A 16,431-nucleotide genomic window follows, 5' to 3' on the forward strand; every position below is an offset into this window, starting at 1 on the left:
CACGTATTACTGAAGCCTGGCTTGGAGAATTTTGAGCACTACTTTACTAGCGTGTGAGATGAGTGCAATTGTGTGGTAGTTTGAGCATTCTTTGACATTGCCTTTCTTTGGGATTGGAATTAAAACCGACCTTTTCCAGTCCTGTGGCCACTGCTGAGTTTTCTAAATTTGCTGGCATATTGCGTGCAGCACTTTCACAGCATTGTCTTTTAGGATTTGAAATAGCTCAACTGGAATTCCATCACCTCCACTAGCTTTGTTTGTAGTGATGCTTTCTAAGGCCCACTTGACTTCATGTTCCAGGATGTCTGGCTCTAGGTGAGTGATCACACCATCATGATTATCTGGGTCGTGAAGATCTTTTTTGTACAATTCTTCTGTGTATTCTTGCCACCTCTTCTTAATATCTTCTGCTTCTGTTAGGTCCATACCATTTCTGTCCTTTATCGAGCCCATCTTTGCATGAAATGTTCCCTTGGTATCTCTAATTTTCTTGAAGAGATCTCTAGTCTTTCCCATTCTGTTGTTTTCCTCTATTTCTTTGCATTGATCACTGAGGAAGGCTTTCTTATCTCTTCTTGCTATTCTCTGGAACTCTGCATTCAGATGCTTATATCTTTCCTTTTCTCCTTTGCGTTTCACTTCTCTTCTTTTCACAGCTATTTGTAAGGCCTCCCCAGACAGCCATTTTGCTTTTTTGCATTTCTTTTCCATGGGGATGGTCTTGATCCCTGTCTCCTGTACAATGTCACAAACCTCATTCCATAGTTCATCAGGTACTCTATCTATCAGATCTAGGCCCTTAAATCTACTTCTCACTTCCACTGTATAATCATAAGGGATTTGATTTAGGTCATACCTGAATGGTCTAGTGCTTTTCCCTACTTTCTTCAATTTCAGTCTGAATTTGGTAATAAGGAGTTCATGATCTGAGCCACAGTCAGCTCCTGGTCTTGTTTTTGTTGACTGTATAGAGCTTTTCTATCTTTGGCTGCAAAGAATATAATCAGTCTGATTTCGGTGTTGACCATCTGGTGATGTCCATGTGTAGAGTCTTCTCTTGTGTTGTTGGAAGAGGGTGTTTGCTATGACCAGTGCATTTTCTTGGCAAAACTCTATTAGTCTTTGCCCTGCTTCATTCCGCATTCCAAGGCCAAATTTGCCTGTTACTCCAGGTGTTTCTTGACTTCCTACTTTTGCATTCCAGTCCCCTATAATGAAAAGGACATCTATTTTGGGTGTTAGTTCTAAAAGGTCTTGTAGGTCTTCATAGAACTGTTCAACTTCAGCTTCTTCAGCATTACTGGTTGGGGCATAGACTTGGATTACTGTGATACTGAATTGTTTGCCTTGGAAACAAACAGAGATCATTCTGTCATTTTTGAGATTTCATCCAATGTTTGTTATTGTTGACTTATATGAAAAGACCCTGATGCTGGGAAAGATTGAAGGTGAGAGGAGAAGGGGATGACAGAGGATGAAATGGTTGGATGGTATCACGGACTCAATGGACATGAGTTTGAGTAAACTCTGGCAGTTGGTGATGGACAGGGAGGCCTGGTGTGTTGCAGTCAGTGGGGCCGCAAAGAGTTGGACACAACTGAGCAGCTGAACTGAACTGAACTGATAAGCGATTTTGGAGATCAATCCCTTGTCTGTCGTATCATTTGCAGATATTTTCTCCCCTTCTGTAGGTTATCTTTTGTTTTTGTTTTTTCTGGTTTCCTTTGCTGTTCAAAAGCTTATAAGTTTGATAATGTTCCATTTGTTTATTTTTGTTTTTCTTTCTATTGAATTGGGAGAGTGACCTAAGAAAACATGATTTATGTCAGAGAATGTTTTGCCTATTCTGCCTTCTAGGAGTTTTATAGTGTCATATATTGTGTTTAAATCTTTAAGCCATTTTAAGTTTATTATTGTGCTTGGTGTGCAGGTGTATTCTAACTTCATTGATTTACATGCAGCTGTCCAGCTTTCCCAGTGCTCTTGCTGAAGAGACTGCCATTTCCCCCTTTTATATTCTTGTATCCTTTGTTAAAGATTAATTAACCATAGATGTTTGAGTTTATTTCAGGGCTCTCTATTCTGTTTCATTGATCCATATACCTGTTTTTGTACCAAATACCACACTGTTTTGATACTCTAGCTTTGTAGTATTGTCTGATGTCTGGGAGAGTTATGCCTTGTGCTCTGTTCATTTTCCTCAGGATTGCTTTAGCAATTCTGGGTCTTTTATTTTTCCATATATATTTTGGGGTTATTTGTTCCAATTCTGTGAAAAATATCATGGGTAATTTGATAGGACTCAAATCTGTAGATTGCTTTGAGTATTATTGCCACTTTGACAGTATTAATTCTTCCAGTCAAAGAGCACGGGATATCTTCTTGTTTCTTTGAATCATCTTTTTTTTTTTAAATCATCTTTTATTTCTTTTTAAAATGTTTTATAGTTCTTAGTGTGTAAGTTGTTCACCTCCTTGGTCAGTTTTATTCCTAGGTTGAGTGGGGCTTGGTACAATTTTAAAAGGTATTGGTTTTTTTTACATTCCCTTTCTGATACATTGTTAGTATAAAGTTCAGTTCAGTTCAGTTGCTCAGTCATGTCTGACTCTTTGCAACCTCATGGACGGCAGCATGTCCATCTGTCCAGGTTCCTCTGTCCATCAGTAACTCTCAGAGTTTGCTCAAATTCAGGTCCATCAAGGTGGTGATGCCATCCAACCATTTCATCCTCTGTCATCCCCTTCTCCTCCTGCCTTCAATCTTTCCCAGCATCAGGGTCTTTTCAAATGAGTCAGTTCTTCACATCAGGTGGCCAAAGTAGTGGAGTTTCAGCTTCAGCATCAGTCCTTCCAATGAATATTCAGGATTAATTTCCTTTAGGATAGATTGGTGTATTGCATTGATGGATGTATTTACATATGTTGAAGCATCCCCTTGTGAACCTGGGATGAATCCCATTTTGTCAGGGTGTATAATCTTTTTTTTTTTTTTTTTTAAATGGACCATATTTTAAAGTCTTCATGGAATTTGTTACAATATTGCTACTTTTTTTTTTTTTTTTTTTTGCTCTGAGGCATGTGGGGTCCTACCTTCCTGGCTAGAGGTCAAACCTGCACACCCTGCATTGGAAGGTTAAGTATTAACCCCTGGACCACCAGAGTAATCCCCTGTATGATCTTTCTTATATCTTGTTGGCTTCAGTTTGCTAATATTTTGTTGAATTTTTACATCTATATTCATCAAGGATATCGGCCTGTAGTTTTCTTTTTTGGTGGTGTCTTTGTCTGGTTTTCGTATCAGGGTGATGGTAGCTTCATAGAATGACTTTGGGAATGTTCCTTCCTCTTCAGTCTTCCAGAAGAATTTGAGAATAGTCAGTATACTTTCTTTTTATGTTTGGTAGAATGTGCCTGTGAAACCATCTGGTCGTGGACTTTTGTTTGTAGGAAATTTATTATTATTATTATTACAGATTCTATTTAATTTCTAGTGATTGGTCTGTTCAAATTATCTGTTTCTTCTTGATCCAGTTTTAGTAGGCTGTGTGTTTCTAAAATGTTGTCCATTTCTTCTAGGTTGTCAAATTTGTTGTCATGTAATTGTTCATAGTATTCTCTTAATGGTTGTATTTTAGTGGTACAGTTGAGATTTCTCCTTTTTCATTTGTTATTTTGTTTATTTGGGTTTCCTCTCTTTTCTTCTTGGTAAGCCTGGCCAGAAGTTTATCAATCGTGTTTACTCTTTCAAAACCAGCTCTTGGTTTTGTTGATTTTTTCTATTATTTTTTAACCTCTATTTTATTTATTTCCTCCCTGATTATTATTATTTCCTTCCTTCTGATGACTTTAGGTTTTGTTTGTTCTTATTTTTCTAATTTTCTTAGGTGATAGGTTAGACTTCCTTGAGATTTTTCTTGTTTTGTTTGTTTTAATGAAGGCCTATATCACTGTGAACTTCCCTTTAAGCACTGCTTTTGCTGTGGACCATAGGTTTTGTATGATTATGTTTTCATTGTCATTTGTTTCAATGCATTTTTAAATTTCCTTTGTGATTCCCTTTTTGATCCATTTGCTTTTTAATAGAAAGTTATTTAGTTTCCATGTAATCATTTTTTTCTAATTTATTTTCCTGTGGTTGATTTCTAGTTTCATGCCATTGGCATCAGAGAAGATGCTTGATATAATTTCTGTACTCTTAAATTTGTTGAGGTTAGTTTTGTGCCCTAGGATGTGTTCAGTCCTAAACAGTGTTCTGTGTACACTTGAAAAGGATGTGTATTCTGGTTTTTTGGGATTTTGTGTCCTGAAAAATATTAATTGTTTAATTGTTCTGTTGTATCATTTAGGACCTCTGTTGCTTTATTGATTCTGTCTGGAAGATTTGTCCATTGGTATGAGTGGGATATTAAAGTCTCCTACTACTATTGTATTGTTATTAATTTCTCCCTTTATGTCAGTATTTGTTTTATTATTTGGGTTCTTCTATGTATGGATGTGAAAGTTGGACTGTGAAGAAAGCTGAGTGCCAAAGAATTGATGCTTTTGAAGTGTGGTGTTGGAGAAGACTCTTGAGAGTCCCTTGGACTACAAGGAGATCCAACCAGTCCATCCTAAAGGAGATCAGTCCTGGGTATTCATTGGAAGGACTGATGCTGAAGCTGAAACTCCAATACTTTGGCCACCTGATGCGAAGAGTTGACCCATTGGAAAAGACCCTGATGCTGGGAGGGATTGGGGGCAGGAGGAGAAGGGGACGACAGAGGATGAGATGGCTGGATGGCATCACCGACTCGATGGACATGAGTTTGGGTAAACTCCAGGAGTTGGTGATGGACAGGGGGGCCTGGTGTGTGGCGATTCATGGGGTCTCAAAGAGTCGGACACAGCTGAGCAACTGAACTGAACTGAACTGATGTTAAGTACATATATGTTAATGAGTGTAAAATCTTTTTTTTTATTGATCCTTTTATCTTTATATCTTCTTATATTGATCCTTTTATCGTTATATATGTCCTTCTTTATCTTTCTTTATAGCCTTTGCTTTAAAGTCTACTTTGTCCGATATAAGCGTTGCAACTCTTGCTTTCCTGTCATTTCCGTTTGCACGAAATATCTTTTTCCATCCCCTCACTGTCAGTGTATGTGTCTTTTGTCCTGAGGTGGATCTCTTGTAAGCAGAATATTATAAGCTCTTGTGTTTTTTATTTTAAACCAGTATGTCACTCTTTGTCTTTTGATTGGAAAGAAAGTGAAAGTGAAAGTCGCTTAGTCGTGTCCGACTCTTTGTGACCCCATGAACTGTATAGTCCATGGAATTCTTCAGGCCAGAATACTGAAGTGGGTAGCCTTTCCCTTCTCCAGGGGATCTTCCCAACCCTGGAATCAAACCCAGGTCTCCCACATTGTAGGTGGATTCTTTACCAGCTGAGCCAAATATCCGGTCAATTGACATTTAAGTTAATTGTTGATGCATATGTATTTTTCTTACAATTAAATAGATTTTTATTTTTTAATTAATTAATTTATTTTAATTGGAGCCTAATTACAATATTGTGGTTTTTGCCATACATTGACATGAATCATATGTATTAATTGCCATTTTAAACCTTGTTTTCTGGTTGATTCTTTGTTTCTTCTTTGTTCCTTTTTTTTTTTTTTTTTTTTGGCTTCTTTTTGTGGTTTGATCAATTTCTTTCTTTTTAATGCTTGTATTCTCTATTAGGTTTTTGTGAATCTGTTCTATTGTTTTTGATTTGTGGTTTCCGTTTTTAAATTATGTTAACCCCTTCCTATATCTGCTTGCTTTAGACTAATAGTCCTATAGACTTAAACACATTCTAAAAAAAGAATCTTCACTTTCTTATTTTCCTTTCCTGAATTATATGATATTGATGTCCCTTTTTACATATTTGTGTTTATCCTTTTGCTGTTGCTTGTGTTTATCATTGTTTTCATAAATAGGTTGCTTGCCTGCTTGCTAAGTCACTTCAGTCGTGTCCGACTCTGTGCGACCACATAGATGGCAGCCCACCAGGCTCTCCCGTCCCTGGGATTCTCCAGGCAAGAACACTGGAGTGGGTTGCCATTTCCTTCTCTAATGCATGAAAGGGAAAAGTGAAAGTGAAGTCGCTCAGTCGTGTCTGACTCCTAGCGACCCCATGGACTGCAGCCTACCAGGCTCCTCTATCCATGGGATTTTCCAGGCGAGAGTACTGGAGTGGGTGCCATCGCCTTCTCCGTATAAATAGGTTATCTGTCTCTTATGTCTCCTGTATTGACAGGCAGGTTCTAGTGCCACCTGGGAAGCCCAGTTTAAGTGACTTACTTGTGATTTCTTCCCGCCTGTTTTCTTCTTGTTTCTTTTCTATGTAGAGACCACCTTTCATTATTTCTTTTAGGATAGGTTTAGTATTAATGTATTCTTTTAGCTTCTGCTTATTTGAGAAATTCTTTATTTCTCCTCCTATTTTAAATGATAATCTTGGTGGGAAGGTTGCAGATTTTTCTCTTTCAAGACTTTAAATATATTTTGCCACTCCCTTCTGGCCAGCAGTGTTTTTATAGAGAAATCACCTGATAGCCCTATGAGGGTTTCTTGGTAAGGAACTCTTTTTTCTCTTGCTGCCTTTAGAATTCTCTCTTTATCTTTAATCTTTGTCATTTTTATTATAATATGTCTTGGTGTAGGTCTGTTTTGGTTTATTTTGTTTGGAACCATCTGTGCTTTCTGTTCTGGGTATCTGTTCTGGATATATTCTTTAGATTTTGGGAATTTTCAGCCATAATTTCTTCAAATACATGTTTAATCCCATTTCTCTTTCTTCTTTTTCTGGAATCCCTATTATGTATAGATTGTCCTGTGTTATATTATCTGATAGGTCTCTAATATTGCTTGCTTTTTTTTTTTCTTTCTGTATGCTGTTTTGATTGGGTAATTTACATTAGTCTATCGTCCAGGTCACTTATTCTTCTGCATTATTCATTCTGCTATTCATTCCTTTGAGCTCAGATTTCATCTTGGCAAATGGATTTTCTAAATTTTCTTGTTTCCTCATTATAGTTTCTAGTTCCTTTTTACAGTAATCTTCATTTCTGTCACTATCCTTTCTTAATTCCTTCAGCAATTTTGTTACCTTCTTTTTGAACTGAGTGTTAGACTGAAGAGGTTTATTTCACTTTTCCTTCAGAGGAATTTTCTTAGTTTTAACTGAGAGTGGTTCCTCTGCTTCTTCATTTTTGCTTATATATCTCTTAGTCTGTTAGTTTAGGAAAAACAGTAACAATTGTAGTCTTGCAGGATTATTTATAAATTGGAGCATCCCTGCATAGCTTGTATGGGTTTGATATTTTTTGGTATGAGGGCTGTTTTGGGTTTGGATGCTTGCTGTCCTTTCCTCACCATGTTCTGGCTATTACCACCTTGATAAGGGGATGTGCAGATGCTCAGGTTCACAGCTCACGCAGGTTCCCAGGAAGGTGGGGGCAGGGGGTCCCTCCTCAGCAGAATCAGTGGCAGGTCACACCCCCTCCCAGGGAAGCTGGCCCTAGATTACAGAGCCCTTAGTGGTGGTAGCTGTGTAAGCTCCCAGGAAGGTGGAGGCAGTGACCTGAGCAGGTGCCCTCGCCTGCTCACAGGCAGCAGCAACAGCAGTCTGTGCTGTCACTTGGGTTGGCCCCTGGAGCTCATGCAGGTGCTATCTGCTGCCTGTGAGCTTGGAGAAAGAAGCTCCTACTGTGGGCCGACTCTTGTCCTCGCATGCTTCCCAACAATGATCCCTTATCTGTCTGGCAGGCCCAGGCTTCTTCCTGGACTCCCTCAGGTGTGATGCACTACACCCTATCCCCCTCAGGCTCTCTTCACACAACCCCAATCCTCTCTCCAGGGTGTGACCCCTGAAGCCTGAGCCTCAGTACCCAGCCCTCACCTACCCCAGTGGGGGAGTGGACAGCTTCTTAGCTGGGGAGTGCCAGTTGGCACTGACCCTAATTGAGGGTCTTTCTCAACTTTGACCTCAATACACCTGTTGCTGCCCTGTCCTCCAAGGCTCTGAAGCTCTCTCAATTCCTGCTAGTGAGGGGACTTCCCAGTGTGCAGAAACCTTTCCTCTTTCACAGCTCCCTCCCAGAGGCACAAGGCCCATCCAGATTCCTTTCTCTTTCTTTTGTTCTTTTTTCTTTTGCCATGCTCAGTTACATGGAGGTTTTCTTGCCCTTTTGGAAGTCTGAGGTCTGCCAGCATTCAGTAGAAGTTGTATGAGAGTTGTTCCACATGTGGATGTATTTTGATGTATCTGTGGGGAGAAGGTGAGCTCCACATCTTATTCCTCCACCATCTTGATCTGATCTCCCTAGTTATCTATTTTATATATAGTAGTTTGTACATATAAGTCCCAACCTCCCAATTTTTCTCTCTCCCCTCTTCCCCAGTCCACCAGTAATCATGTTTGTTTTCTACATCTGTAGCTCCATTTCTGCTTCATAGAGAAGTTCATTTGTACCTCTTCTTCAGATTCCACATATACTAGACATCATATAATTGTCTTTCTCTGTCTGACTTACTTCACTCAGTATGACAATCTCTGGATCCATCTGTGCTGCTGCAAATGGCATTATTTTGTTCCTTTTAATGACTGAGTAATCCTGGAATGTGAAGTCAGATGGACCTTGGGAAGCATCACTACACACAAAGCTAGTGGAGGTGATGGAATTCCAGTTCAGCTTTTTCAGATCCTAAAAGATGATGCTCTGAAAGTGCTGCACTCAATATGTCAGCAAATTTGGAAAACTCAGCACTGGCCACAGGACTGGAAAAGGTCAGTTTTCATTCCAATCCCAAAGAAAGGCAATGTCAAAGAATGCTCAAACTACTGCACAGTTGCACTCATCTCACATGCTAGTAAAGTAATGCTCAAAATTCTCCAAGCCAGGCTTCAGCAATACCTGAACCAGGAACTTCCAGATGTTCTAGCTGGTTTTAGAAAAGGCAGAGGAACCAGAGATCAAATTGCCAACATCTGCTGGATCATCAAAAAAGCAAGAGAGCTCCAGAAAAACATCTATTTCTGCTTTATTGACTATGCCAAAGCCTTTGACTGTGTGGGTCACAATAAACTGTGGAAAATTCTGAAAGAGCTGGGAATACCAGACCACCTGACCTACCTCTTGAGAAGGCTGTATGCACGTCAGGAAGCAACAGTTAGAACTGGACATGGAACAACAGACTGGTTCCAAATAGGAAAAGGACTACGTCAAGTCTGTATATTGTCACCCTGCTTATTTAACTTCTATGCAGAGTACATCATGAGAAACGCTGCGCTGGAGGAAGCACAAGCTGGAATCAAGATTGCCCGGAGAAATGTCAATAACCTCAGATATGCAGATGACACAACGCTTATAGCAGAAAGTGAAGAAGAACTAAAGAGCCTCTTGATGAAAGTGAAAGAGGAGAGTGAAAAGTTTGGCTTAAAGCTCAACATTCAGAAAACTAAGATCATGGCATCTGGTCCCATCACTTCATGGCAAATAGATGGGGAAACAGTGGAAGCAGTGGCTAACTTTATTTTTCTGGAATCCGAAATCACTGCAGATGGTGATTGTAGTCATGAAATTAAAAGATGCTTGCTCCTTGGAAGGAAAGTTATGACCATCCTAGACAGCATATTAAAAAGCAGAGACATTGCTTTGCCAACAAAGGTCCATCTAGTCAAGGCTATGGTTTTTCCGGTAGTCATGTATGGATGTGAAAGTTGGACTATAAAGAAAGCTTAGTGCCAAAGAATTGATGCTTTTGAACTTTGGTGTTGGAGAAGACTCTTGAGAGTCGCTTGGACTGCAAGGAGATCTAACCAGTCCATCCTAAAGGAGATCAGTCCTGGATGTTCATTGGAAGGAGTGATGCTGAAGCTGAAACGCCAATACTTTGGCCACCTGAAGCGCAGAGTTGACTCATTGGAAAAGACTCTGATGCTGGGAGGGATTGGGGGCAGGAGGAGAAGGGGACGACAGAGGATGAGATGGCTGGATGGCATCACCGACTCGATGGACATGAGTTTGAGTGAACTTCGGGAGTTGGTGATGGACAGGGAGGCCTGGCGTGCTGCGATTCATGGAGTCGCAGAGTTGAACACGACTAAGTGACTGAACTGAACTGAACTGAACACTTAAAGCAACTAGAAAAAGACGAAAAGAAGAACCCCAATGTTAGTAGAAAGAAAGAAGTCATTAAAAGCAGAGCAGAAATAAAAAGAAGGAGATTATAGCAAAAATTAATAAAAACTAAAAACTGGTTCTTTGAGAAGATAAATAAAATAGACGAACTATTAGCCAGACTCATCAAGAAGAAAAGGGAGAAGAATCAAATCAATAAAATTAGAAATGTAAATGGAGAAATCACAACAGACAACTGAGAAATACAAAGGATCATAAAAGACTACTCTCAGCAACTATATGCCAATAAAATGGACAACCTGGAAGAAATGGACAAATTCTTAGAAAAGTTTCCAAAACTTTCCAAAACTGAACCAGAAAGAAATAGAAAATCTTCACAGACTCATTACAAGCATGGAATTGGAAACTGGAATAAAAAATCTTCCAACAAACAAAAGCCTGGGACCAGATGGCTTCACAGGTGAATTCTACCAATTTAGAGAAGAGCTAACACCTACCCTACTCAAACTCTTCCAGAAAATTGCAGAGGAAGGTAAACTCCCAAACCATTCTGTGAGGCCACCATAACCCTAATACCAAAACCAGACAAACATGCCACCAAAAAAGAAAACCACAGGCCAGTATCACTGATGAACATAGATGCAAAAATCCTCAACAAAGTTCTACCAAACAGAATCCAACAACATATTAAAAAAGATCATACATCATGACCAAGTGGGCTTTATTCCAGGGATTCAAGGATTCTTTAATATTTGCAAATCAATCAATGTGATACGCTATGTTAACTAATTGAAAGATAGAAACCATATGAGTATCTTAATTATTTCAAATATTTTTTATTGAGATAGTCAATCAAATAGTATCTCAATTACTCAAACATTTAAAGTAATTACTGATAGATATGTACTTATTGTAATTTTAAATTTGATTTCCCAGTTGATTTTTTTCATTACTTTTTTTTTTTGTCCTTTCTGGTTTGATGGTTTCTTTTTGTATTATGCTTGAATTCCTTGACTTTTGGTTTTTATAACTCTTTTATGTTTTTGGGTTTTAGTTACCATGGTTTTCTAATATGGCAACCAATAACCATACCTACTTACTTTAAACTGGTAGTCATGTAAGTTCAAACACATTCTAAAGATCAGTTGTTGTTTTTTTTTTACTTTCCTTCTGCACATTTTGTGATTTTGATGCCCTATTTTACATCTTCATGTTTATCCTTTTGCTGTTAATAGTTATAATCACTTTTACAAAAATTTTTGGTTGTTTTTTAATCTATGTGCTGGTTTATTTAAGTGATCTTCAATCCTTTTCTATATTTGTTTTTTCTATTGTGATTTTCCCCTTCCCATAGACTCTCGTTTCTTTTCTGTTAGAGAAGATCCTTTAATATTTCTTTTAGGGTAGGTTTTATATTGCTAAATTCTTTTCATTTTTGCTTGTCTGAGGAATTGTTTGTTTCTCCTTCTATTCTTAATGATAATCTGCTTGGTAGAATATACTAGGTTTCAGATTTCTCTCTTTCAAATTTTGAATATATGCCACTCCCTCTGCCCTGCAGAGTTTCAGCAGAGAAATCAGCTAATTGCCTTATGGGGGTTTCTTTGTAATTGAGTTTAAGATTTTTTTCTTGCTTTCTTTAAAATCCTTTTTCTGTAAAATTTGTCACTTTACTTCTGATATATGTTGGTGTGGGTCTGTTTGGGTTCATCTTGTTTGGGGCTCCTGTGCTTCCTGTGCCTGAGTATTGGTGTTCTTTTTTTAAGTTTGGGAAGTTCTCAGCCATTATTTCATTAAATACATTTTTGATCCCCTTCTCTCTTCTCATTGTCCTTGATTATATGTAGTTTCAGTTCAGTTCAGTCGCTTAGTTGTGTCCAACTCTTTGCAACCCCATGCACTGCAGCACGCCAGGCCTCCCTGTCCATCACCAGCTCCTGGAGTTTACCCAAACTTATATCCATTGAGTCGGTGATGCCATCCAACCATCTCATCTTCTGTCTTCCCCTTCTCCTCCTGCCCTCAATCTTTGGCATGCTTTAAATTATCTCATAGATCTCATGTTGCTTTCACTTTTTAAGTTTGTCTTTCCATACGCTGCTCTGATTAGGTCATTTCCAATATTCTATCTTCCAGATTACTTATTTCTTACTTAGTCTGCTGCTTGTTGCCTCAAGGTTGGTTTTTACCTTGGCAGTTGACTTGCCTAATTTTGATTGGCATATTTTTATAATGTCTAGTTCCTTGTTACATGTTATACATTTCTATTTATAATTTCTAGTTCCTTGCTATGTGTTCTGCATTTCTATGAGTAACCTTTTTTAGTTCCTTTAGCATTTTTAATACCTTTTTTAAAAGTTGGGGTTTCGTAGACTGGTGAGGTCTGTTTTATTGTTTGTTCTTTCACAGGATTTCTCCTGTTCTTTTCATTGGGAATAGTTCTTTTCCTTTTCTTATTTTACTTAACTTTCTCTGTCTCTATGAATTAAGGAGAAACAGTTATCTACTGTGGTCTTAAAGGGGTTTGCTTAAGTGGGAGCATCACTGTGTAGATTGTGTGAGTCCAGTGTTTTTGGTGTAAGGACTGCTTTGGACATGTTGCAAGCCTTGTCTTTCCTTAGAGTATGCTGGCTGTTATCCCCTTGATAAGAGTGTGGTTGCTGTACTCATTATCAGAGAAATGCAAATCAAGACCACTATGAGGTACCATTTCACACCAGTCAGAATGGCTGTGATCCAAAAGTCTACAAATAATAAATGTTGGAGAGGGTGTGGAGAAAAGGGAACCCTCTTACACTGTTGGTGGGAATGCAAACTAGTACAGCCACTATGGAGAACAGTGTGGAGATTCCTTACAAAACTGGAAATAGAACTGCCTTATGATCCAGCAATCCCACTGCTGGGCATACACACTGAGGAAACCAGAAGGGAAAGAGACACGTGTACCCCAGTGTTCATCGCAGCACTGTTTATAATAGCCAGGACATGGAAGCAACCTAGATGTCCATCAGCAGATGAATGGATAAGAAAGCTGTGGTACATATACACAATGGAGTATTACTCAGCCATTAAAAAGAATTCATTTGAATCAGTTCTAATGAGGTGGATGAAACTGGAGCCTATTATACAGAGTGAAGTAAGCCAGAAAGAAAAACACCAATACAGTATACTAACGCATATATATGGAATTTAGAAAGATGGTAACAATAACCCGGTGTACGAGACAGCAAAAGAGACACTGATGTATGGAACAATCTTATGGACTCTGTGGGAGAGGGAGAGGGTGGGAAGATTTGGGAGAATGGCATTGAAACATGTAAAATATCATGTATGCCAGTCCAGGTTCAATGCACGATACTGGATGCTTGGGGCTAGTGCACGGGGACGACCTAGAGGGATGGTATGGGGAGGGAGGAGGGAGGCGGGTTCAGGATGGGGAGCACATGTATACCTGTGATGGATTCATTTTGATATTTGGCAAAACTAATACAATTATGTAAAGTTTAAAAATAAAATTAAAAACAAAACAAAACAAACAAACAAACAAACAAAAAAGACTGTAAGAGTTGACTCATTGGAAAAGACTCTGATGCTGGGAGAGATTGGGGGCAGGAAGAAAAGGGGACGACAGAGGATGAGATGGCCGGATGACATCACCGACTCGATGGACGTGGGTTTGAGTGAACTCCAGGAGATTGTGATGGACAGGGAGGCCTGGCCTGCTGCGATTCATGGGGTCGCAAAGAGTCGGACACGAGTGAGCGGCTGAACTGAACTAAACTGAACTGAAAGACTATAACCCAGGAGCAGTTTCTCAGAGGTGTCTGAAGTGCTGTCTGTCCGGCTATAGTCTTCATGTTTTACTCCAAATAAAAGTTAACTTACAACTCTCAAAAAAAAAAAAAAAAAGAGTGTGGTTGCTGTTGTGAAGTTCAGACCTGTGCTGGATGTAGGCAGGGCCTCCTCTTTGCTCAGTGGCTACCACAGCCCTGCTGGGGGGTAGGTTCTGCTCTGCAGTTGTTGCACTAGAAATCCTGAAGGTTGGGTTTGGTAAGGCTTTGTTGCCCTTGAGTGCATGCCCTGTCTCAAAGGAGGTGACTGCTAAAGCACGTTAAGCCCATATGGCCACAGGGAACTTATGTGCCACCTGTGTGAGCATCTGCAGTTCTGCCCAAAGCAGCTCAAGGTAAATATCCTTTCTCTGTTGTGTTCATCCTAGATCTAGTGCTAGGCTGTGGTGTGGAATGGCTGGTGCTGAGTACTGAGGAGGTAAGAATTGAGATTTTGCATCCACCTGGGACCAACCTGGGCTGACTCTGTGGCAGACCTTCCCCAGGACCTCTCTGCCCCAGGTCTGGCTCCAAACTGCAGTGCAGGGTTGGTGCAGCTGGAGTGCTTCTACAGGGAAGCAAACTACTGTGTACTCCTCTCCAGGTCCTGTCCATGGAGATTTGCATTTCTGTGGTGCCACCCGGTATGTGCTGCAACAAAGCCCACCACAACTGGACCCATTCTCACAGTGCAAGTGCTGTCACTGGGCTCAAGGCCAGACCCACCCCAGCCATGCCCCTGCTAATGAACTCCTCAGTTCGGCTTGGACCACCTCAGACACTCTGGGCTCTCTCAACACAACTATACCAAGTTCTCTCCCAGGGATCAACCACCCAGGATTTAATGCCTAGCCACTGTAAGTACTAACATCCTCTCTTCACATGTTTCAGTGAGGTGGCAGCTGCTATCACCGGTTTCTCTTCACTCTGATTGCAAGCAGGTCAGCATGAGTACACTTTTTGCAAGCAGAATCCAGGCTCTTCCAGCCTCTCTATGTGTCCCAGCAGCCCTCTGAACAGGCAAAGGGACTCTCCAGGTGAGAGTCTGCTAGTATGGACCTTCCCTTCTTCACAGATTCCTCCCAGGGTACCAGTCCCATTCTGATACCTTTTCTTCTCCCACTTCTGCCCACTAACATGGACATTTTCCATGCAACTTTGGTAGTATAGGAGATCTACCAGTTTCTAGTAAATTTCTGTGAGAGTTGTTCACTCTGTTGATGTATTTTTGATGTGTTTGTGGGGGAGAGGTGAGCTCTACATCTTACTCAGCAATATTGATCCTCTGGACCAAGCTGTACATTTTCATACACTCCCCCTCAATGTTTTATGTCTTTAACGTTACAATATTTTTGCATTTAGTATCAGTTAATAAATTACTGTATTTAGTTATTTTAAATACTTTTGCCTTCTAACTTTTATTAGACTTAAAAGTGATTTGTAGATTTTTAACTGTTTGTTCATAACCATTATTACAACATTATTCTGAATTTAATTATATATTTAACTTTACCAGTGAGATTTATAGTTTTAGATTTTTGTTACTAATTAATGTCCTTTTGTTTCAGCTTGAAGTTCCTTTAATAGTTTTTGTAAGGCTGGTATAATGGTAATGAACTCTTTCTGCTTTTGCTTATCTAGAAAATTCTATATCTCTTCTTCAATTCTGAAGGACAGCTTTGCCAAGTATTCTTGACTGGCAGGTTTTATTTTTCCCAGCAATGGTTTCTGATGAAAACTCTGCTGGGGGATTCCCTTGTATCACAGGTCTTTTTTTCCCTTTTGCTGCTTTTAAGATTTGCTCCTTGTCTTTAATTTTTGACAACTTAATTATAATGTGTCTTGGTGTGAGTCATTTTGGATTCATCTTATTTGAAGTTTTATGTGCTTCCTGGATCTGCATGTCTATTTGTTACCCCAGCTTAAGGAAGTTTTCAGCCATTATTTCTTTGAATAACCTTTTGGTTACTTTCTTCTCTTTCTGGGACTCTTATGATGCATATGTTGACCCACTTGATTCTGTCCCCTAAGTCCCTTAAACTCTCTTCACTTGTTTTTGTTTTTTCCTTTCTTTTTTGATTGGACAAATTCTACTTCCCTGTATTTGAGTTAGCTAATCTTTTTTTTTTTTTTTTTTTCTGTTTAGTCTGATGTTGAATCTCTCTATTGAACTTTTCAATTCAGTTATTATATTCTTCAGGTTTGTGATTTCTGTTCAGTACTTATGTTTTCTGTCTCTTTGTTGAAATTCTTTCTTAGTTTATGCATTGTTCTGAGCTCACTGAGCATCTTTATGACTATTATTTTGAACTGTTTATCAGGTAAATCACTTATGACCATTTCATTTAGATCTGTTTCTAGAGTTATATCTTATTTTTAGGAGAGGGGGCATATTTTTCTGCTGACTTAAAAAAAATTGCACAAGGTGAGAG

The 16,431-nt window shown here is 39.3% G+C and overlaps 1 long non-coding RNA gene across 1 annotated transcript; it reads left to right on the plus strand.

Annotated features, from left to right (window-relative positions):
- Nucleotides 1-5,660: 5,660 nt before the first annotated feature.
- LOC139178713 (uncharacterized) lies at nucleotides 5,661-15,398 on the plus strand. The gene is made up of 2 exons (XR_011563192.1): nucleotides 5,661-14,438; nucleotides 14,604-15,398. It is a non-coding gene; the product is annotated as an uncharacterized lncRNA (long non-coding RNA).
- The last annotated feature ends 1,033 nt before the right edge of the window (nucleotides 15,399-16,431 follow it).

The sequence above is a fragment of the Bos indicus genome, chromosome 22 (assembly GCF_029378745.1).
Source record: "Bos indicus isolate NIAB-ARS_2022 breed Sahiwal x Tharparkar chromosome 22, NIAB-ARS_B.indTharparkar_mat_pri_1.0, whole genome shotgun sequence".
Lineage (NCBI taxonomy): Eukaryota > Metazoa > Chordata > Mammalia > Artiodactyla > Bovidae > Bos > Bos indicus.